We start from the raw sequence: 19695 nt of genomic DNA, 5'->3' as shown, positions 1-19695 counted from the left end.
ACCCGTGGAAACCATTTGTTTAAGCAATTAAGAATTTGGGTATAGGGCATTTCTAGGGATTAATGACCAGGTGGTAAAACCTGACTGCTTACAGCCTTGACAAAGACTGTTTTTATCAGCAGGAAATGACCTGCTTCAAGGTGACTGATGATATTGGCTAACTGGAGTTGCAGGCGTATGTATGTGCACGCCGTACGTAATGATATAAGGATGACAGTACAGTGAAAGCATTTCTTGGGCGAGACTAGCTTCCGGGTTAGCTCATTGAAGCATTTTGCCCTTGGTTTTACACACAGAGGAGCGCTCTGTAAACAATCTTTTAAGTGTATCAGAAAGGGCTAGAGTCAAGAAATGAGCAAAATATCTGTATCACTGTTGTTGAGATATTTAAAGTTCAGCAGGAATATGAAATTGTGTGATGCAGTGGAAAGTATAGTAGATCATAAGTTGAGACCAGGGCACTGGACCAGAGGTGTCATTTCTTACCTTTGTGACCATGGACAAGCCACTTCACTTCTAAGTTTATTCGTGTGTAAAATGAGACACGTGGAAGAAGCGATCCCAAAGGTAATCCCAGCTCTGTCATTTTGCAAGTATAGCTTCAGACTATTATCATCAAGTCATCTAGAGAAAATTTGATGCAGTCAGAAATACGAGGTTGTACTGGTGTAATGCTCTTCTTTTCCTGAGGCAGTCAAATAAGTCTGCACACACCAGTCACATGGGCTACTTGGCAACCTGTTTTCATGACTGAGTGAGTTGCCTGTGAGATACCAGGCCTCCCACTCTCGCCAGCCCTGTCTCAGTGCCTGCTGTGCCCGCCCTCTGGCTGCTCTTCCTGGTCTTGTCCACAGAAAGCCCTTACTCCGAGCAAATCAGAAAGGATAACCAATAAGCTCACAGTTATTGGGAAGGGTTTATTTCGTGGATGCCAGATTTGGAAGAAGGTTCTGAATAATGGGTGGGCTATTGGCAAAGAAGCCTTCGGGAAGTTCACAGGGGCTGGAAGGGAAAGATAGGGCACCGAGGCCTTTGTCCCTAGTTACAGTGATACCTGGACGGCCAGGACAAAAGAAAGGGCCCTTGTTAGAAAAGGCAAGGCAGGAGTTAGGGTCTCTTTGTGGGATTAATTTCTCTTCCTCAAAGAACAAGCTTCTGCAACCAAGGATGCACGTTTTGTGCATTTGTGCATTTGAAGCTATAAATTCCACAGGCATTGTATGGGGCACTGTGTGACCACTTGAATCACCGGGATCCACCCCCTCACCTCTGTGCAGGAGGTGTCATTTTTAAATTTTTATTTGTTGTTGTTGTTGTTGCGGTACGCGGGCCTCTCACTGCTGTGGCCTCTCCCGTTGCGGAGCACAGGCTCCGGACGCGCAGGCGCAGCGGCCACGGCTCACGGGCCCAGCCGTTCCGCGGCATGTGGGATCTTCCCGGACCGGGGCACGAACCCGTGTCCGCTGCATCGGCAGGCGGACTCTCAACCACTGCGCCACCAGGGAAGCCCAGGAGGTGTTATTGTCGCCATTTGGCAGATGAGAAAGTTGAGGCTTACCTAGGATAAATAACGTTCCCAGGGTCATGCAATTGAGGTCAGATACTATTTTTTTGTCTGTCGGATTCCAGGACCTGTTATATCATGCTGTTTCTCCCCTCCCAGGTAAAACACAGAGCAGATAATCTGCTTCCAAATAATTGGGAGTGAACTATGAATTTACATATTTAATTTTAACTCCAAATGGACACTAACCCTTACACTATGTGCCCTAGCCCTTTCCACATGTGACCTCATTTAACGCTTACAATGTGCCTTGGACACAGCTACTATTACTAAGTCCATTTTTCATATGGGAAAGAGTCACAGAACAGTTGAGTGGCTTATCCAAGATTCTACAGCCAGTAATTGCATTTCAACCCTCATGATATTGATAATCAACTGTATCTTAGTGCCTCTTTTGATGATTTTTCTCTGTTGATTTTGGAAGGTAAAGAGTGAAAAAGGACACCAGTAAAACCAATAAAAGGTTGGATGTGAAAAAGGTTTCACCTATTAGAAATTACACTCACCAGGGCGTTCATTGTGCCTTTTCCTCCCACTGTATTCCCAGAGCCTAGGATCGTACCTGACACAGAGTAGGTTCTCAGTAGATATTAATTAACAGCAGATATTAATGGACGAATGAATGAATGAAGAGACACCAGCAGCGGAAATAGTGGGATATGGAGGAGACAGGGTGGTACACGTGTTTCACTGCCTGGATGCTAGAAGCACAGATGACTCTGACCATGGGAGATTGCGAATGTCTCATCAGGTGGAGGTTTTATCAGATGATCATCTCTAGACCAGTAATTTTATGAAACTTCAGGGAGATGAACAGAGGATAGCAATCACTTTCTGAGGATTTGATGTAAGGTATGGCTCTGAGCTGTTGCTGCAAACTGAACAAAATGAAGTCTAAAATGAAACATAAGGGTTTTCCGTTGCAGAGGAGCTAAGAATCAGGGTGGAAAAGGAGCTGTCAGGAGCTTTCTTAGTTTGGGTGGTCCTTGGCACCAGGAGAGATTTTTGAAAAACTTTACTGGAATAGAAAAACCCATGAAGCCGTTAGTAGAAGTCACGTGTCACAGCTGAAGGTTAACGGTAGAGAAAGGCAGGTGCCGTGGACGAGGATGAGGCGCGTGCCCTTTCTCAGTGCTCTAGGCGAAAATCCTTTCTCTTCCTGGCTTCTAGTGGTTGCCGGCAATCCTTGGCATTCCTTGGCTTGTAGACGGATCACTCAAGTCTCTGCCTCTGTTGTCACATGGCATTCTCCTTGTTTGTCTTCTGTCTGTGTTAAAACTTCCCACTTCTAACAAGGACACCAGATATTGGATTGGGGCCCCACTAATCCATATGCCCTACTGTTTACCTGATTATATCTGCAAAGACCTCACTTCCAAATCAAGTCACATTCACAGGTTCTGGGAGTTAGGACATGAACATGTTTTTTGGGGGAGAAACAATTATATTCACTACAAGAACATATCAGAAACACCCGACTGGGCATCTGAGCCCTGGATGGATCAGTTTCTCTTGGAAGGTCAGACCCTGCCTCCCACCCGGACTTTTGGGGATTGTGTGTGTGTAGCAGGAATAGGGACCCTCCTGTTATCTCCCTTACATATGCAAAAATTGCAGGAGAGTTCACCCTCCCAAACTTTGACGTTGTAGGGAAAGTAAAACATAAAAGAAAACAAAAACAATTTCATTTCAAAGTCTTTGCTTGGGTCTTTGCAGAGCCAAGGTAAGGCTCTCAAGGGGCAGATTTCTCTGTAATGAGATTGTAGTTAATATTATGGTGGCTTCCCCTTAGATGAGAAACTGATGATGTTTCCCTCTCCCTTGCCAGCGATTGGCTCAAGCCAATCTGGACCGATGTGATTTATTTATTCTTCATTCATACAACATCTACCTACTTGGTTTCTATTACTTGCCAGTTACCTCAAAAATGTGGCTAAAAATGCTCTGTGCATAAGATTGTGACCTCTGTGAATTACTGACTTTTAAAGATCAAAGTTACAAAGATGTCTAAAAGATCATGGAGAAAAATGGAAGTTTGTCCAGAAAATGAGAATGTGCAGGTAACTTTCAATTGGCACACAGGTCTTCACGGCTACTCTGATGGCGCTGAGGCTATATATAATAGCATATAAGGCAAGGAGGAGAATAGGCTTGTTTGAGGTTTCTGCGAAGAAAAGCCAGGGTCCCTCTCCCACCGAATATGAACAAGGATCTGTCGCTGTCACAGATGCTAATTATGAGGGAAGCCGCCCTAAGATAAAGCTGATGCTCAGCAGAGCAGGGGAAGGGAAAGAGCTTGAGTCTCCGATGACACGGTGGAATAACTGAACTGACCAAACCTCCTATCAGGGCATTTCTGCATTATGAAAAAATGAGTTATAAAAATGAATGTTGCATTGGGTTTGGGCTGAGTTTCCACTTCTTGCATGCTAAAGCATCTGATGCAGGCATCATCTCTTTTGCTTTTCTTAAGTTCTGCACAGCCACAGAAAAATAAAGCGTTGTGGTCCCGCTCTGCTTAAAAATGATCTGTTTTTACTGTGGGCTGTCATAGGAGATTTTAATTGTGTTTTGAAACAGGAGACATTTGCTGAAAGGAGAGCACATCTGTGGACAGGAAAGCAAGGCTAGGAACTAAGTTGTGTTTTCAAGGGGACCACATCTCACATGCTTCTCTTTGGGGAGCTTTTTCTGTAGAGCACACAGTTTAAAACCTCCCCCTTCTCTTATCGTAATCCTTTTCAGTTACCTTCACACTCAGTAAAATCTCAACAGCCTTGATTATTGTAGCAAAGAAAGAAATGACGGGGGTTGGAGGGAGGCTGCTTTTATTTATGTACTTGTTTATTCTTTTTCAAATCTTTACTATTTGTGTTTCCTCCAGCGTTTTCTTGCTTTTTATTCTTGCTTCAGATTTTGTTGGTGTTCTTCCAGATTTCATCCTATGTCTTCTTTTACCAAAATGCTTTCTTAAAACATTTGGCTATTCCATTAGTTTGCTAGGACTGCGGTAACAAAGTACCATAAACTGGGTGGCTTAAATAACAAAAATTTATTGTTCCACAGTTCTGGAGGCTAGAAGCTTAAGATCAAGATGTTGCAGGGTTGATTTCCTCATGGAACAGGAGACTCTGTCCCATGCCTCTCTCCTTGCTCCTGCAAACTTTGCTGGAAATCTTTGCTGTTTTTGGTTTGTAATATGTCACCCTAATCTCTGCCTTCATCTTCACGTGATGCTCTCCCTGGGTGCATGTCTGTCCAAATTTCCTCTTTCTATAAGGACATCAGTTACATTGGATTTGGGTTCAGCCTGATGACCTCATTTTTACTTGGTCATCTGCAGAGACCCTATTTCCGAATACAGTCACATTCACAGGCTCTGGGGGTTAGATATCAATCTCTTTTTGGGGGGGACACAATTCAACTCATAACACGTATCTTGTGATTGGCCACGTGACCAGTCTTCTACGGGGACCCAAACAATGCTGCATATTTTTTTTCTCTACATGTTAGCAATACATCAGTGATCTATTAGGGCCCATCAAACTCTAGAATTCTATGGCTCTATTTGTCAGAAATAGAACTCGGTTCAAGTCATGAACCCAGTCAACAGATCCACACGAAAGCAGTGTTTCTCAAGTGGTCACAGAATTATAGTTTGGGAATAAAACCCTCCCATCCCTTCCTATTTTTAATCCACTCAGGCATAGAAAAGGCATTAAAGATAAAAGGATAAATCATATGCAGCGTGGGGATTGGTAATTCAGCAGGAGAATTGGGTCTTGAAGACCTTCCCTCAGTGGTAGAATTGCTTGAAACCATGGTGACTTAGAGAAGGAAGCATTGCCTTGGATGACCACGTACTTCAGTTTTCCTCTACCAAGTAGCTGGTTGGCTTTATTTGTAACCAGGACTTGGCCGAACATTTTTTTTTTTATCCATAATCATCTAAAGGATAATACAGTAAATGCCCTTCGTACGAATGAGTTCTGTTCCGACAGCGTGTTCGTTAAGTCCAACAAAGTGAGCCTAGGTACCCAACCAATACAATCGGCTATATGCACTGTAACAGGTTTATAATACTTTTCACACAAATAATACATAAAAAACAAACAAACAGAAAAAATAAAGAAAACATCTTTAATCTTACAGTACCTTGAAAAGTACAGTAGTACAGGACAACAGCTGGCGCACGGGGGCTGGCATCGAGTGAACAGGCAAGAAGAGCTCCTGACCTGAGGAGGGAGAGCAGGTGGGAGATGGTAGAGCTGAAGGATCGTCAGCAATAGGAGACGGAGGGCAGGCTGTCATTTCACTCATGCCTGACATTGATGGCACAGGTTCTGGTTCCTTGCTGGATTCGAGCCTATCTACCCTCTTGAAAAAACAATCCAGTGATGTCAGGGTAGTAGCTCTTTTTTTCTCATCATAGATGACGCGGTAGCACTGGATTGTATTCTGAACGGCTGCTGCTACGTTTGGTTCCTGTGCCTCAAAGTCTAACAGTTCTCCTCAAATAAAGAAAACCCCCTTGCCATTTCCTGCATCGTGAATCTCTTCAGTTCTTCAGTTACTTCTTCCTCTTGTCTCTCTTCGTCCTTTCTCTGGGCCTCCAATTCCTGGTGCTTCTTAGCAGTACCAGCTACATCACTGCTGCTTTTACGCCTGCTTCCGGACATCCTGGGCTTGAAATAAAGATACTGTACTACTGTGCTCTACACAGTCCTGTACAGTAAAGTACACAAAAGCATAACCACCTGTAGAGGATGCACAGGTGTGACAGTGTACGCCAGACACGTGAACTAACTTGCGTGATTGGACATGCGAACACACGTTCGCATCTTTGAAAGTTCGCAACTTGAAGGTTCATGTGTAGGGGACTTACTGTCTAATTTCAAACTGTGATCAGAGTTCATGAGACATATTTTTATTTGTTTCTCCTGGGTACTGACTAAGAGCCTGGGCACAATAGACGATGATACTTAGAATCGGAAATTGAAATGTTGGAGGAGACAGGACCTGAGAATTCATGTGTCACCTCACTTCACTGAGGAGGATTCTGAAATCTAGAGGTCTGCAGGTGTTGAATGGGCAGCAGAAGGGTAGAACTGATTTCAGGTCTCCTGACTCCCAGTCCAGTCATCCTTCCAGAAGGAAGTTCTGCTAGAGTTTCTCTTGGCTCTTCAACCAGCCCTCATCTCTAAGATCTCAGGTGACATTCTGACAAAAAGATCATATGCTCTAGAATGTTAGGGCTCGATGGAGCCTTGTAGATCACCTAGTGACTAGACTAGACTCTAGTCCAAACACCTCACTCTACAGAGATGAAAACTGGGATCGAGAGAGAAACTAGGTTCCTACCATTAGCCAGAGACACAGCTGGGGCTGGAACCCAGGTGTCCTGGTGGAACTTAGCCCTCTCTTTCCTGACTTCTTTTGCATTGAGTAATCCTTACGATTCCATTTGTCTCCTTTGTTGGCTTATTAGCTATAACTATGTTTTGTTTTGTTATTTAGTCATTTATTTAAGGTTTATAGTTTGCACCTTTATCTTTTCACAGTCTATGTTCAAGCGATATTATACCATGACTTCACATATGGCATAAGAACCTCTCTTTTCTCTCTTCCTAGCCTTTATGCTATTGTTGCCATGCATTTCACTTATGCAGATGCTATGAACCCCGAAATGCATTGCTATTATTTTCGTTTGAATAGTCAAGCATATATATATATATATATATATATATATAATTTTTTTTTTTTTTTTTTTTTTTTTTTTTTTGCGGTACACGGGCCTCTCACTGCTGTGGCCTCTCCCGTTGCGGAGCACAGGCTCCGGACGCGCAGGCTCAGCGGCCATGGCTCACGGGCCCAGCCGCTCCGCGGCACGTGGGATCTTCCCGGACCGGGGCACGAACCCGTGTCCCCTGCATCGGCAGGCGGACTCTCAACCATTGCACCACCAGGGAAGCCCAGTCACGTATATTTTAGAGATTAATTAAGAAGAGAAGAGACTTACATATTTATTCAAAGCTTACCATTTCCTGTGCTCTTCCTCACTTGCTGTAGATCCTTGTTTCCATCTGGTATTATCTCCCTTCGGTGATACACTTTTTCAGCTTTTATAAGTCAGAAGAAGTCTTTCTTTCACCTTCATTTTGTGAAAGATATTTCTGCTAGATTTAAATTGTAGATTGACACACTCTAGCTGTCTTGGTCACTCCAGTCACTCAGATTCGTCTCTTCAGCTCAGGGAATTGACTGGGCTTCTTCTGGCTCCCCCCCCCCATCCTCAAGCTGCAGCCTGGAAGCGCTCTCAAGGCAGTCAGCTGGGACAGCCTTAGGGCTCATCTCTTAATGTTTCTCACTTCTTTTATTTATTTATTTGGCCACGCCACACAACATGCAGGATCTTAGTTCCCCGACCAGGGATTGAACCCATTGCTGCGATTATCACTGCCTTAGAGCCATTGTTCTGTCATTTTCTCTGTTGGGAATGAATTTTAATATCTATCTTCTCCTTGAAGTTGCATCTTAAATATTACTGATTAAAGCAGGCCTTCTCTGATCCTTACTCATTGTTCTTTATGATCGCTGGCTGTTTGTTTCCTTTCGTTGGATGTTCTCATTTTATAATAATGGGTTTATGCATTTGTTTACCTACTTATGAGCTCACCTGCCCCCCTTCCCCACACCCACCCAAGAGTGAGCTCCACAAAGTGTAGGGACCATGTCTATTTCATTCACATCTATTTCATCTCTGTACACCCAACACCCAATACAGTGTCTGGTACATATTAATTTCTCAACCCAGAAGAGCTGGATGTATGAGACCTTTCCCTGGCTTATATATTCCTTCTCTGAACTAGCTTACTTTATCATTTCCTTTAACTTTCAACGTGAACCCTTCTGAAAATGTGGGGCCTATGCTAAAGAGGTGGCATCTGGATATCCTACTTGCCCGGGAAGAGCACCACTATTGGAATACCTCCTGCCAGATGGTTCCGCAGGCCATAGTCTGACTCTGGTGTGATGTTTCACTGGCTGTGGAGAAAATTTCCAGTAGCAGGACTCAATCCCCAAAACAGGGTACCTCAAAGACCAAACAGACATTCTTCACAGAGAATTGTGTCTTTAAGGATAACAAGGAATCTGCTTAAAGGAGAAACCACTGAATCATAGAATAAGGCATCACATGGATATTCTAACAGGGAGGTAATGAAGAGATATTACCACCCTCGTATTCGGTCACTAAATATTTGCCTCTTAGGGACATAACAAAAACAACAATTATAATAACTCATTTTTTCAAGAGCATTACATTTGCAAATGATGGGACCAACAAGGGATTAATTTCCAAAGTATACAAATTTTGATGTTGAGCTTATGTAGCTCAATATCAAAGAAACAAAGGCTAGGGGCAACCTAGAAGCCACTTGGAAATTCATCTCACAATGTGGGCACAAAAATCATAATTTCACCTATTTTGAGGCCAGAATTCATCCTAGAGACCAGCATGTGGCTGTTTTGGGGTCCTGTGGCCATAGCCATATAGGAAAGAAGGATTACAGAGGCTGGAAGCCAGACCATGCTGAATACATCAGAATTCAGTGATGAAGTTATGCATCTTAAATATTTTAAAAAATTTTATTGGTTAAAAAGTATGTATAGAAACAATATTGAGGATACATCAATAATGTATCAAGGTTAACTTGGGTGGATGTGGTAGGGAAGACTGGAGTCTAAGAAGGGAAAACATCTATATTCAGGATGCTAAAAATAACAGCTTTGTACGCCATGTTGAACATTACTGTCGAACACAGCCAAGTTATTATATATCCTCAATCTAGCTTACACTTGCCATACAAATATAGTGGTACTAAAAAGAATTTTTAAGTTAAGCCTCTGCTCAGTGCACTCTCTCTAAAAAATACTTTGCTGCTTTTTAAATAGCTGTAAATGGAGTAAGTTCAAAAGGTAAGTGTCCCAACAAAGTAAAGAGGATTTCTTATCACTTTGGCATAATTTTTTCATTATGGTATTTTCTCTTTTCCTACCTTCTCTCTTCAGGCAAATAATCAGCTTTCTCTATGTGGCCTACGGGGAGGGATGTGACAGGCAGAAAACGTGAGAGGCTCGAGAGGCTGTATTCTGTGTTCCCAAAGCCCCAGCCCTTGGGGGAATTTAAGGATTCACTTATAGACCAGTCTCAAAAATCCACTCCCATCCAAGATAAGAAAACAATTCCTCCAAGGCTAAGGAGGGTGTAAGGGGATGGGGGGGTGGGGATAAGAGCGAAGAAATCAGTATGATCCTGGGAGAGAAACCTGCACATCCTCTCCAGCAAAGGCCTGGAGAGATGAACAGATCACAGAAAGATAGAGCGTGGCTACATGGTACTGCGTCTAGGGGGTAATAGGGCTAAAGAGACTCACAAAGGCTTCTAGATGCCCAACACAGCCCAGAAGCAGTAACGAGCTGCCAGAGCTGAAGGATCACGGAGACAAAGGCTGTCTCAGCAGCAACCGCATGGACCAGTGGTTGAGGACCTGATAGGTTCACGTCAGCCCATGTCTCCACACTACAGGAGGTGTCCTGATCCTGGATAAAATCCTAGAGCAGGGGGAAGTCTCCAAATTCACTAAGATTACACTTCTACCATCCCAGACTTCTGCCTTGAGCCAAGATGGAGTAACAGGAACAAGATGTATCCTCCTACCAGGAACAACAGCAACAACCACCCAGACAATATATATAAAACAATGGTTTTTCAGGCATCGGACATCAGGTAGTGAAGGACAGTGATCCCTAAGAAATGAGAAATGGGGAATTCCATTGCCTCCAGCAGTTAGGACTTCCATTGCCGAGCTAAACAAAAGAGATAGAAATTTAACCCTGGTGTTTCCAACTGTCTGGTCCGGAGGCTATTGCTCTGGTCCAGTGTGTATGTGGGGTGACCTGATGAAACAGTGTCAGTGAAGATGGGAGAATTTTACATCCCTCTCTCACCCTCTGGCACCCCACACATCCACTCGCATACTTCCAATACTGATGTTTCATCTAGCTCCTGACTTTGGTATCATGGAGATCATTCCTTTAGCTCTCCTTCCAACCTCTCCCTTACCCAGCTGTCACCTGATTCCATGTCTCATTTCCAGAAAATGATGATGATGAGAAAAGCAAGAGAAAGAGACAGAAAGTACAAATCAGTACATGAATTAGAACATGAATCAAATGAAAGGAAAGAAATGTTTTGGAAAAATGGCAGATGGCAGAATGCCAGCATCAATGTGCCCATTCAAAGAGGAAATGGATGATGTCTTAGGAAAAGGATGGATTAACCTCATCCACTTGGGGAGATTAGGTGTAGGATCTTATAAACTAAAGTCCCCATTAATTTTCTGGTTCTAACACTGATGGTGGACTGAATCTTGGGACTTCTACCTTAGCTTTAAGGCAAATGACATGTATTGTAAGAAGGCATTATAACCTAGAATTTAGGTTCTAGCAAACCAAAGAGGGGGCACATCTCCATGGGTTTCTTCTGTTGTATCAATTGGTTACATGTGGTTCCTAAGCACTTAATAATATGCACAGTCTGGATTTGAGATATACTGTCAGTGTAAAATACTCACTGGATTTGATGACTTGATGCAAAAACAAGAACTTAAAATATCTTGTTAATGATTTTTATATAGATTATGTGTTGAAATGATATTTTGGGTATTGGGATAAAAGAAATTATTAAAATTAACTTCACCGATTCACATTTACCATTTTTAAGCATGACAACTAAAAATTTTAAATGATATATGTAGCTCTCATTATGTTTCTTTTGGATAGCACTGCTCTAGATTATAATAGTAACCGGCACTTATTGAGGACGCAGTGTGTTCCAGACACTGTTCTAAGCAGGTTACATGCAACTTCTAATTTTAATCTTCACAACAAATTTAGGGGTACATACTAATATAGTTCCCTTTTTACAAATAAAGAAACCAAAGAACAGAGGAATTAAGTAACTTCTCTCAATTCACACGATTGGACTGTGGCAGAGTGCGGATTTGAACTCAGCCTGGCCGGCTCCAGAGCTTACATTCTTTCACCCCATTGCCCTACCTCTTGGTGTTGAGTTAAGAACTGCTTCAGCATCTCATACAGAGCTGACTGGAGTGGGTTTAGGAGATAATAAGAGAGGAATGAGAGACAGAAAGTATAGGTAACTCTTTCAAAGAGATTTGCTACCAAGTGGAGCAAAGGAATTAACTATAAGTTGGTGGGGTAAGTGGAGTCAACCTTCCTTTTCCTTTTCTTTTCCAAGATGAGAGAAGGACTTGCATGTTAGTATGCTGATGGGAATAATCCAGTAGAGACTAAAAATAGATGACATAGAAGAGAAAGAATTCAGGAGTGAAGTTCTGGAGCAGATGTAGGACATGGAACCTGGTACCCATCTGGAGGGCATGGCTTTAGATAGGAACATGACAAGTTGATCCACTAACAGGTGGGAAGGCAGGAGATATGCTGTGAGAGTCTGTGGAAATTAACTTCTGAGTGAAGTAGGAAGTAATGTCATCAGCTGGGAGTAAGGATGGTGGCAGAGTTGTGGATTTCAGTAGATAAGAGAAGATTTGGAATAATCTAGGAGCATGGGAAAGCATATGGATCCTAGACAGTGATGGGATTTCATAGGCAGCAAAGCCGGAAGCTTTAAGGATAATAAGTGACTGTTTCCTTTTTAAATTTTGTTAATGGAATGAAATTTGCCATCTGTTTGTTTGAAATGAGTCAAATGCTGGTTGGGTGCGGCTGTTGGCAAAGGAGAAGGAAGGAGATGGTTTTTCAAAAACTGAGCCAGAGCTGGGCATCGGTGATTAAAATGGGCTGGTATTCATCTCCTTTATTACACTTCTGATGAATGCTTAACTAGCTCTTAGAGAGAGAGAGAGGGAGAGAGGGGATGAGAGAGAGAGAGAGAGAGAGAGAGAGAGACAATGGCACATGGCCGTATTAGAATTTGAAGACCTGAAAAATGTCATTCTGAGAAGGAAGCATCCTGGCTGCGGCCTGGTGGATTATAGAAGTAGATGAACAGCTCTCTAACTGATCACAGTGTGAAATGAAAAAGCTGTCCAAATGTTCTACCTGCAGGTCTGTCATATTAAACTTTATTTCCAAGTTTGGAAACTTCATAGCCTCTAAATCAGAGAGGAAAAAAATTTAAAAAGAAAAGAGATACCAGGTGAAAAATGCTGATGACAGCATGATGAGGACAGGCCGTTTGCTCACCATCTACCTCTCTGGGTGGTAAACCTGATAAACCTACCTAAGGAGACAAAAGACCTGTATGCAGAAAACCGTAAGACACGGATGAAAGAAATTAAAGATGATACAAACAGATGGAGAGATGTACCTTGTTCTTGGATTGGAAGAATCAACATTGTGAAAATGACTCTACTACCCAAAGCAATCTATAGATTCAATGCAATCCCTATCAAACTACCCCTGGCATTTTTCACAGAACTAGAACAAAAAATTTCACAATTTGTATGGAAATACAAAAGACCCCGAATAGCCAAAGCAATCTTGAGAAAGAAAAACAGAGCTGGAGGAATCAGGCTCCCTGACTTCAGACTACACTACAAGCTACAGTAATCAAGACAGTATGGTACTGGCACAAAAACAGAAATCTAGATCAATGGAATAGGATAGAAAGCCCAGAGATAAACCCACACACATATGGTCACCTTATTTTTGATAAAGGAGGCAAGAATATACAGTGGAAAAAAGACAGCCTCTTCAATAAGTGGTTCTGGGAAAACTGGACAGCTACATGGAAACGAATGAAATTAGAACACTCCCTAACACCATACACAAAAATAAACTCAAAATGGATTAAAGACCTAAATGTAAGGCCAGACACTATAAAACTCTTAGAGGAAAACATAGGAAGAACACTCTTTGACATAAATCACAAGATCGTTTTTGACCCACCTCCTAGAGAAATGGAAATAAAAATAAACAAATGGGACCTAATGAAACTTAAAAGCTTTTGCACAGCAAAGGAAACCATAAACAAGATGAAAAGACAACCCTCAGAATGGGAGAAAACATTTGCAAACGAAGCAACTGACAAGGATTAAACTCCAAAATATACAAGCAGCTCATGCAGCTCAATATCAAAAAAAACACAACCCAATACAAAAATGGGCAGAAGATCTAAATAGACATTTCTCTAAAGAAGATATACAGATTGCCAACAAACACACGAAAGGATGCTTGACATCACTAATCATTAGAGACATGCAAATCAAAACTACAATGAGGTATCACCTCACACCGGTCAGAATGGCCATCATCAAAAAATCTACAAGTAATAAATGCTGGAGAGGGTGTGGAGAAAAGGGAACCCTCTTGCACTGTTGGTGGGAATGTAAATTGATACAGCCACTATGGAGAACAGTATGGAGGTTCCTTGAAAAACTACAAATAGAACTACCATACGACCCAGCAATCCCACTACTGGGCATATACCCTGAGAAAACCATAATTCAAAAAGAGCCATGTACCAAAATGTTCATTGCAGCTCTATTTACAATAGCCAGGACATGGAAGCAACCTAAGTGTCTGTTGACAGATGAATGGATAAAGAAGATGTGGCACATATATACAACAGAATATTACTCAGCCATAAAAAGAAATGAAATTGAGTTATTTGTAGTGAGTTGGATGGACCTAGAGTCTGTCATACAGAGTGAAGTAAGTCAGAAAGAGAAAAGCCAATACTGTATGCTAACACATATATATATGGAATCTAAAAAAAAATATGGTTCTGATGAACCTAGGGCCAGGACAGGAATAAAGATGGAAATGTAGAGAATGGACTTGGGGACATGGGGAGGGGGAAGGGTAAGCTGGGGTGAAGTGAGAGAGTAGCATTGACATATATACACTACCAAACATAAAATAGATAGCTAGTGGGAAGCAGCTGCATAGCACAGGGAGATCAGCTCGATGCTTTGTGTCCACCTAGAGGGGTGGGATAGGGAGGGTGGGAGGGAGATGCAAGAGGGGGGAGATATGGGGATATATGTATACATGTAGCTGATTCACTTTGTTATACAGCAGAAACTAACACACCACTGTAAAGCAATTATACTCCAATAAAGATGTTTAAAAATAAATAATAAGGCTTCCCTGGTGGCGCAGTGGTTGAGAGTCCGCCTGCCGATGCAGGGGACGCGGGTTCGTGCCCCGGTCCGGGAAGATCCCACATGCCGCGGAGCGGCTGGGCCCGTGAGCCATGGCCGCTGAGCCTGCGCATCCGGAGCAAAAAAAAAAATAAAAAATAATAATAATAAAATAAAATAAAAAATAAAAATGCACATAAAAATAAAAGAAATACATATAAACCACATAAATTCCTCCTCAACCCTCAGAGTCAGAATTTTAAAACTTGTTGTTGGATAATCCATGGTGGGCTTCCCTGGTGGCGCAGTGGTTGAGAGTCCGCCTGCCGATGCAGGGGACGCGGGTAAACTCTACAGCAAAACGATTAGGGGACTGAAAATTCACCTGGAGGCAAGTGCATTTTCCAAAGTCCTTATTACTGTATATTCTTTTTATTTTTTTGGCCGCACCGTGGGGCTTGCAGGACCTTAGTTTCCCAACCAGGGATTGAACCCGTCCCCTCGGCAGTGAAAGCACGGAGTCCTAACCACTGGACCGCCAGGGATTTCTCATTATTTCTATATATTCAAATATACAGGTAAATAAAGAACTCTAGATAGGGTAATGTCAAAGAGCTTAAAACAGTAGTACAATAGCTCTTAAAATAATAATAATACTGTACAATACATTATAATTTAGCTTTCACACAGAGATGACTTCTGAGAAGTTGCGTAGCTGAGAGGAGAGAAGGGAGGTGGATTATAGTTGTAAGAGGAGTCACTGGCACCCTCCTCCTCCATCTCTTGTCTGTCCGCTCTCTGTGGTCCTTTCTGGAAGGCGAATCCCTTTCCTTGTGGCTTCAGCAGAGGGCCCTGTGTGAAGAGCTTGCGGGTCCTGAGTGAGCTTTCTCCTCCTTTGAAGAAATTATATTGGACAGGCCGAGTAGGCTCTTTAAAAAAGCTCTTTGCTCCTCTTTATTGGTTGTAGTCAGTCCTTTAAACTCGATCCTTTTGGCTTTTGCTTTTGCCTGTGTTCAAAGTGGAGCCTTTGAGTGCTAAGTTTTAACCAATCGATTTCTTTAGAAAGTTTTTGTTCTTTCCGGTATTCGCTTTGTTAGCCACCGGGAAGGGCTGGCTGTGTGGCAGACGCCTCTCCAGCCCAAAGGGTCTCCAGCTGCCCAGGCCCCATATTGTTACTGTAAATTATCGGGTGAGGGGACCAGGGAAGCAATTTAAATTCCTTTTTCAGAGAAAGTCACTTCCAGCACTTATACGATAATAATAGAGTCTTCTTTTCAGCGCTTACTATGTAGCAAGCCCTCTTCCAAATGCTTTCATGTATTATCTCTTTTAATGCTCATATCTGCTGAATGAGGCAGCTATTGCTATTTTTTCAGTTTTACACGTGAAGAGGAGACTAGTAGAGGGGAAAAGTAACTTTCCCAGGATCATACGCTAAACGGCAAAGCAGGGCTTTTATACAGCCTTCTGATTCCACGCCCTTCACTCTTAACCCCTCTAGCAGGCTGCCTCCTTATGTATCTTTATTACCACCTCTCCTTGTCGTGATCACAAACCCCACACCCAGCTTACTTCCCAGACTTGCCCAGTTGCAACAGCTCTCAAAGCTACCAGATCACCGAGGAGAATTACACAGAGTCATCTGTGTTCATGAGAGGGCACGAAGTTACTCTATGGGCTGGGAGAAACACACAGAAGAATGGAGGCAGAGGTGAGAGCCCGTTAGACCAATCCGGTTTCGCAAGGTTCTTTCATAAGGCAACTTTACATGGACTTAGAGTGACTTTTGTGCAATGACCGTAATTCAGGTGGTGGTAGGAAAAGCATACAGCAGTAAATCTGCAAAAATCTAAATTCCTTTAAGAGAACTTGCAGACTATTTTATCTGTTACTGTTAGGGTCTCCCTCATTGGTAATTGTCAATTCTTTTAAGAGAAAGAACGCTAGTTAAATGACCTAATCTAGGATCTACCACTTTTTACCGTTGACATAGGATGCCTTTGACCCTCTCCTAGGTCACAGAGCAACAATCATAATAGCTTTATTATTCCTAGCTTCACGTAGCATCTGCCCTGGCGTTATTTCTCCTTTTATCTCCCTTTTTCGTTAGCCTTGTCATACGTTACACATCATACTAAGGCCCTGGAATCCATTCTTCAACAAGATGAGTGAATAAATCAACTCTCTGTTTCATAGCTCTTTTGGAGCATAAAAGAGATAATAAGAAAATGATTTTGAAACAGTAAAGTTTCAGTTTATTGCTATTCCTCCCTCCCAGAATGTCTCTTCCTCCAATTGGTGCCTGACACGTTTTCTCTCTTTTTTCCAAATATTCTACGATATTTGTTCAAGATCTGGTTACCATCAATTTTCCGGGCAGTAATATTGATTGTTCTATGATATAAACAAATTATTTTGTGTTTGTATATGTCCATGTGATGTTTTCATGGCCTCTCCCATTATTATAATGATTTTTTCTGGGGGTTCTTTCTTCTTTAACCCATCATCCTTTCCTCACTTTCTGGAAAATTCTAAGTTATCCTCTGATCTTTCTTACTTTGCTTTCATAAAAGGAGAAAGATCAGGGCTGTTTGATGACATTTTAACCATTTTATCTCCATTCACTTACAGAAAAGGAAGCATTACTTATTTTCTGTGATCAGAATATAATCAGGTTTTCACCCTTTGGCGATTCAATATTGTTGGGAAATCGTTCTGTTTATGAGTCCTTCACAGAAGAAGGCATCCCATTCAGTGCACTTTTTTGAGCAAAGAACCTCACAGGACAATATAGGCTGAGAAAGTACACTCATCACACACTGTGCCGTGTATCATTCACAATTTTCCAGGGTGAAGTAACACATTGGGTCATTTAAGTCTCAAAGGAAATGAACAGAAGGGCCATTCCTCACACAGTCTAGGAAATCGAGATTCTTCTATTATATCCTTGGTGGTAAAATGTTTTAAAATGCTGAAGATTTTTATAATTTTTTTTGTATCATCTTAATAAACATGAGGCCACTTCTTAGACAGTATTCTAAAAACTTGAATGTGGATAAATATAGATACAATTAAACAATAATAAAACAAGTACTAATGAACTCAAATATACTTGAATTTAGTAAAAATTCCAAAAAAGCCAAACTAAGGAGTTTCTAAATGAAATTTTAAAAGATCTACTTACTAAGTTATGGATTTATTCCCCCTGCAGTGACTCAAAGGTAGTAGGACAGAAAAGCAGGAAAAACGATGTGGGAAAATATTTAAAATTGTAACCAACAGACGGAAATGAAACTTTTGGTGGGGAGCATGCTGTAGTGTACACAGACGTAGAAATACAATGTTGTGCACATGAAACTTATATAATGTTCTAAACTGATGTTATTTCAATAAAAAAATGAATTTTAAAAATGTGACCTTGGATGCTCCCCAAAGGGAAGTGGGCTGCCTTATTAGTTGAGGATTTTGAGACTGTGTCTGTGCGTTTCTCACAAGGCCAGGGTCAATGTTGGCATAAATCTCTTTTTAATGGAGTGATAGGAATCTGGTTCTCAAAGGTTTAAGAGGATTCACTTTTATCATGTGTTCCTATTCTTGGAGGTTAATTAATGTTTAGACAAAGCTAATCTCATTAATAGAATTGTTCAGCTCTTTGTAAAATGAGGACACTGAAAACGTGTCAAGTAGAGCGCTTTGGAGTTTGAACAGCCACTGGATTCACTGCAATACCTCAGTTTTGTGGGGGGCTCTTACAGAGAGGGGTTCTTGCCCCATCTTACCCTCTCGCTCATGTCCTTTTCTCTCCCTAACATGGTACTAATGGGTGATGAAGGGTCACAGACAGAGAGTGAGGACACATCTGTCTATAAAGAAAAAATGTTGCCTGCCATTCCAGTTCTTCAAGGACCAAGCCATCAGCCACTGCAGTTGCCCACTGACAGTGCACCCTGAGGGGAATTCAGGGTAGAGAAAACCAGCAAACGGTCTGTGCTTTGGACATACTGGCCCTTAGATAGTTAAGATGCATATCTACGGAAAATGTTCCTATGGCCCCAGATTCTTGCATCTTTCCATATATAGAATGGGAAATAGTAACAGCAGTAATCTATTGATGCGTGACTACATGTTTTTCCTAGCAAAAAAGTTCATATATCTCCTGGCTCCTTTCCGTCTTGGAAGCTGTTCCTCAGAGAGACTGTCTTCTGGGCTGTAGTCCTCAGTGAGGTCCCTGAATAAAGTTTAACTCCCAATTTTTACATTCTGCCTTTTTCTTTCCGTTGACATGTCACAAGTGGATGGGATGCTAGAGGCACAGCAGGAGGCCTGCCACACCTGCCCACCCTTTCAAGAGGTCAGGGACGCGACGTCCGCGAAGGAGATGCTAGGTGCTGGGCTTATTCAGGACGCCCCCGATTGGTGGGTCAAACTTGGTATAAACGGAGGAAGAAGACAGGCATCTTACAGCAAGGGAGAAGTTGGAAGCTTCCCTCCTACTAGCTCTGTGACCCTGCAAGTAATTTGATCTTTAAATTTTCATTTCCTCTTTTATAAAATGCAGATACTAGTAGAATTAACTCCTGGGATTCTAGTGAGGAGTAAAGGAAAGAATTGAATAAGACCCTGAGCAGAGTGTCTGGTGTTCAGTGAAAATTCACAAATGGAAGTAATTAGTGTTATTATTATTATGTAAGTTGACCATTCTGTCTTTTTTTGCTTCTTTTGGTGTGAGGCCCTAGGCTTTCACTCATGTAATCCTGTGATGTTGACTTGAAAGTGGGTAGGGGTGGCTCTTTCCTTGGGGACGATATAGTTCATAACAACAGAATTTTACAGATCTCTTAAAACTGTACTCACACCTACCCACACACAAATATATGTGTATGTATATGTATGTACATCATATATATACTTACTATATGACACATATACATATTTGTATCA

At 41.9% G+C, this 19695-nt stretch overlaps 1 protein-coding gene across 9 annotated transcripts in view; it reads left to right on the top strand.

The window, feature by feature from the left end:
• Window positions 1–19695, top strand: part of FUT10 (fucosyltransferase 10) — a 434768-nt gene that overhangs the window by 95341 nt on the left and 319732 nt on the right. The gene's annotated exons all lie outside the window — the stretch shown is intronic.

This window comes from Kogia breviceps, chromosome 20 (genome assembly GCF_026419965.1).
Source record: "Kogia breviceps isolate mKogBre1 chromosome 20, mKogBre1 haplotype 1, whole genome shotgun sequence".
Taxonomy (NCBI): Eukaryota; Metazoa; Chordata; class Mammalia; order Artiodactyla; family Physeteridae; genus Kogia; species Kogia breviceps.
Note: the sequence above shows the minus strand (reverse complement) of the source record. Positions and strands in the feature narration are given on the sequence as shown.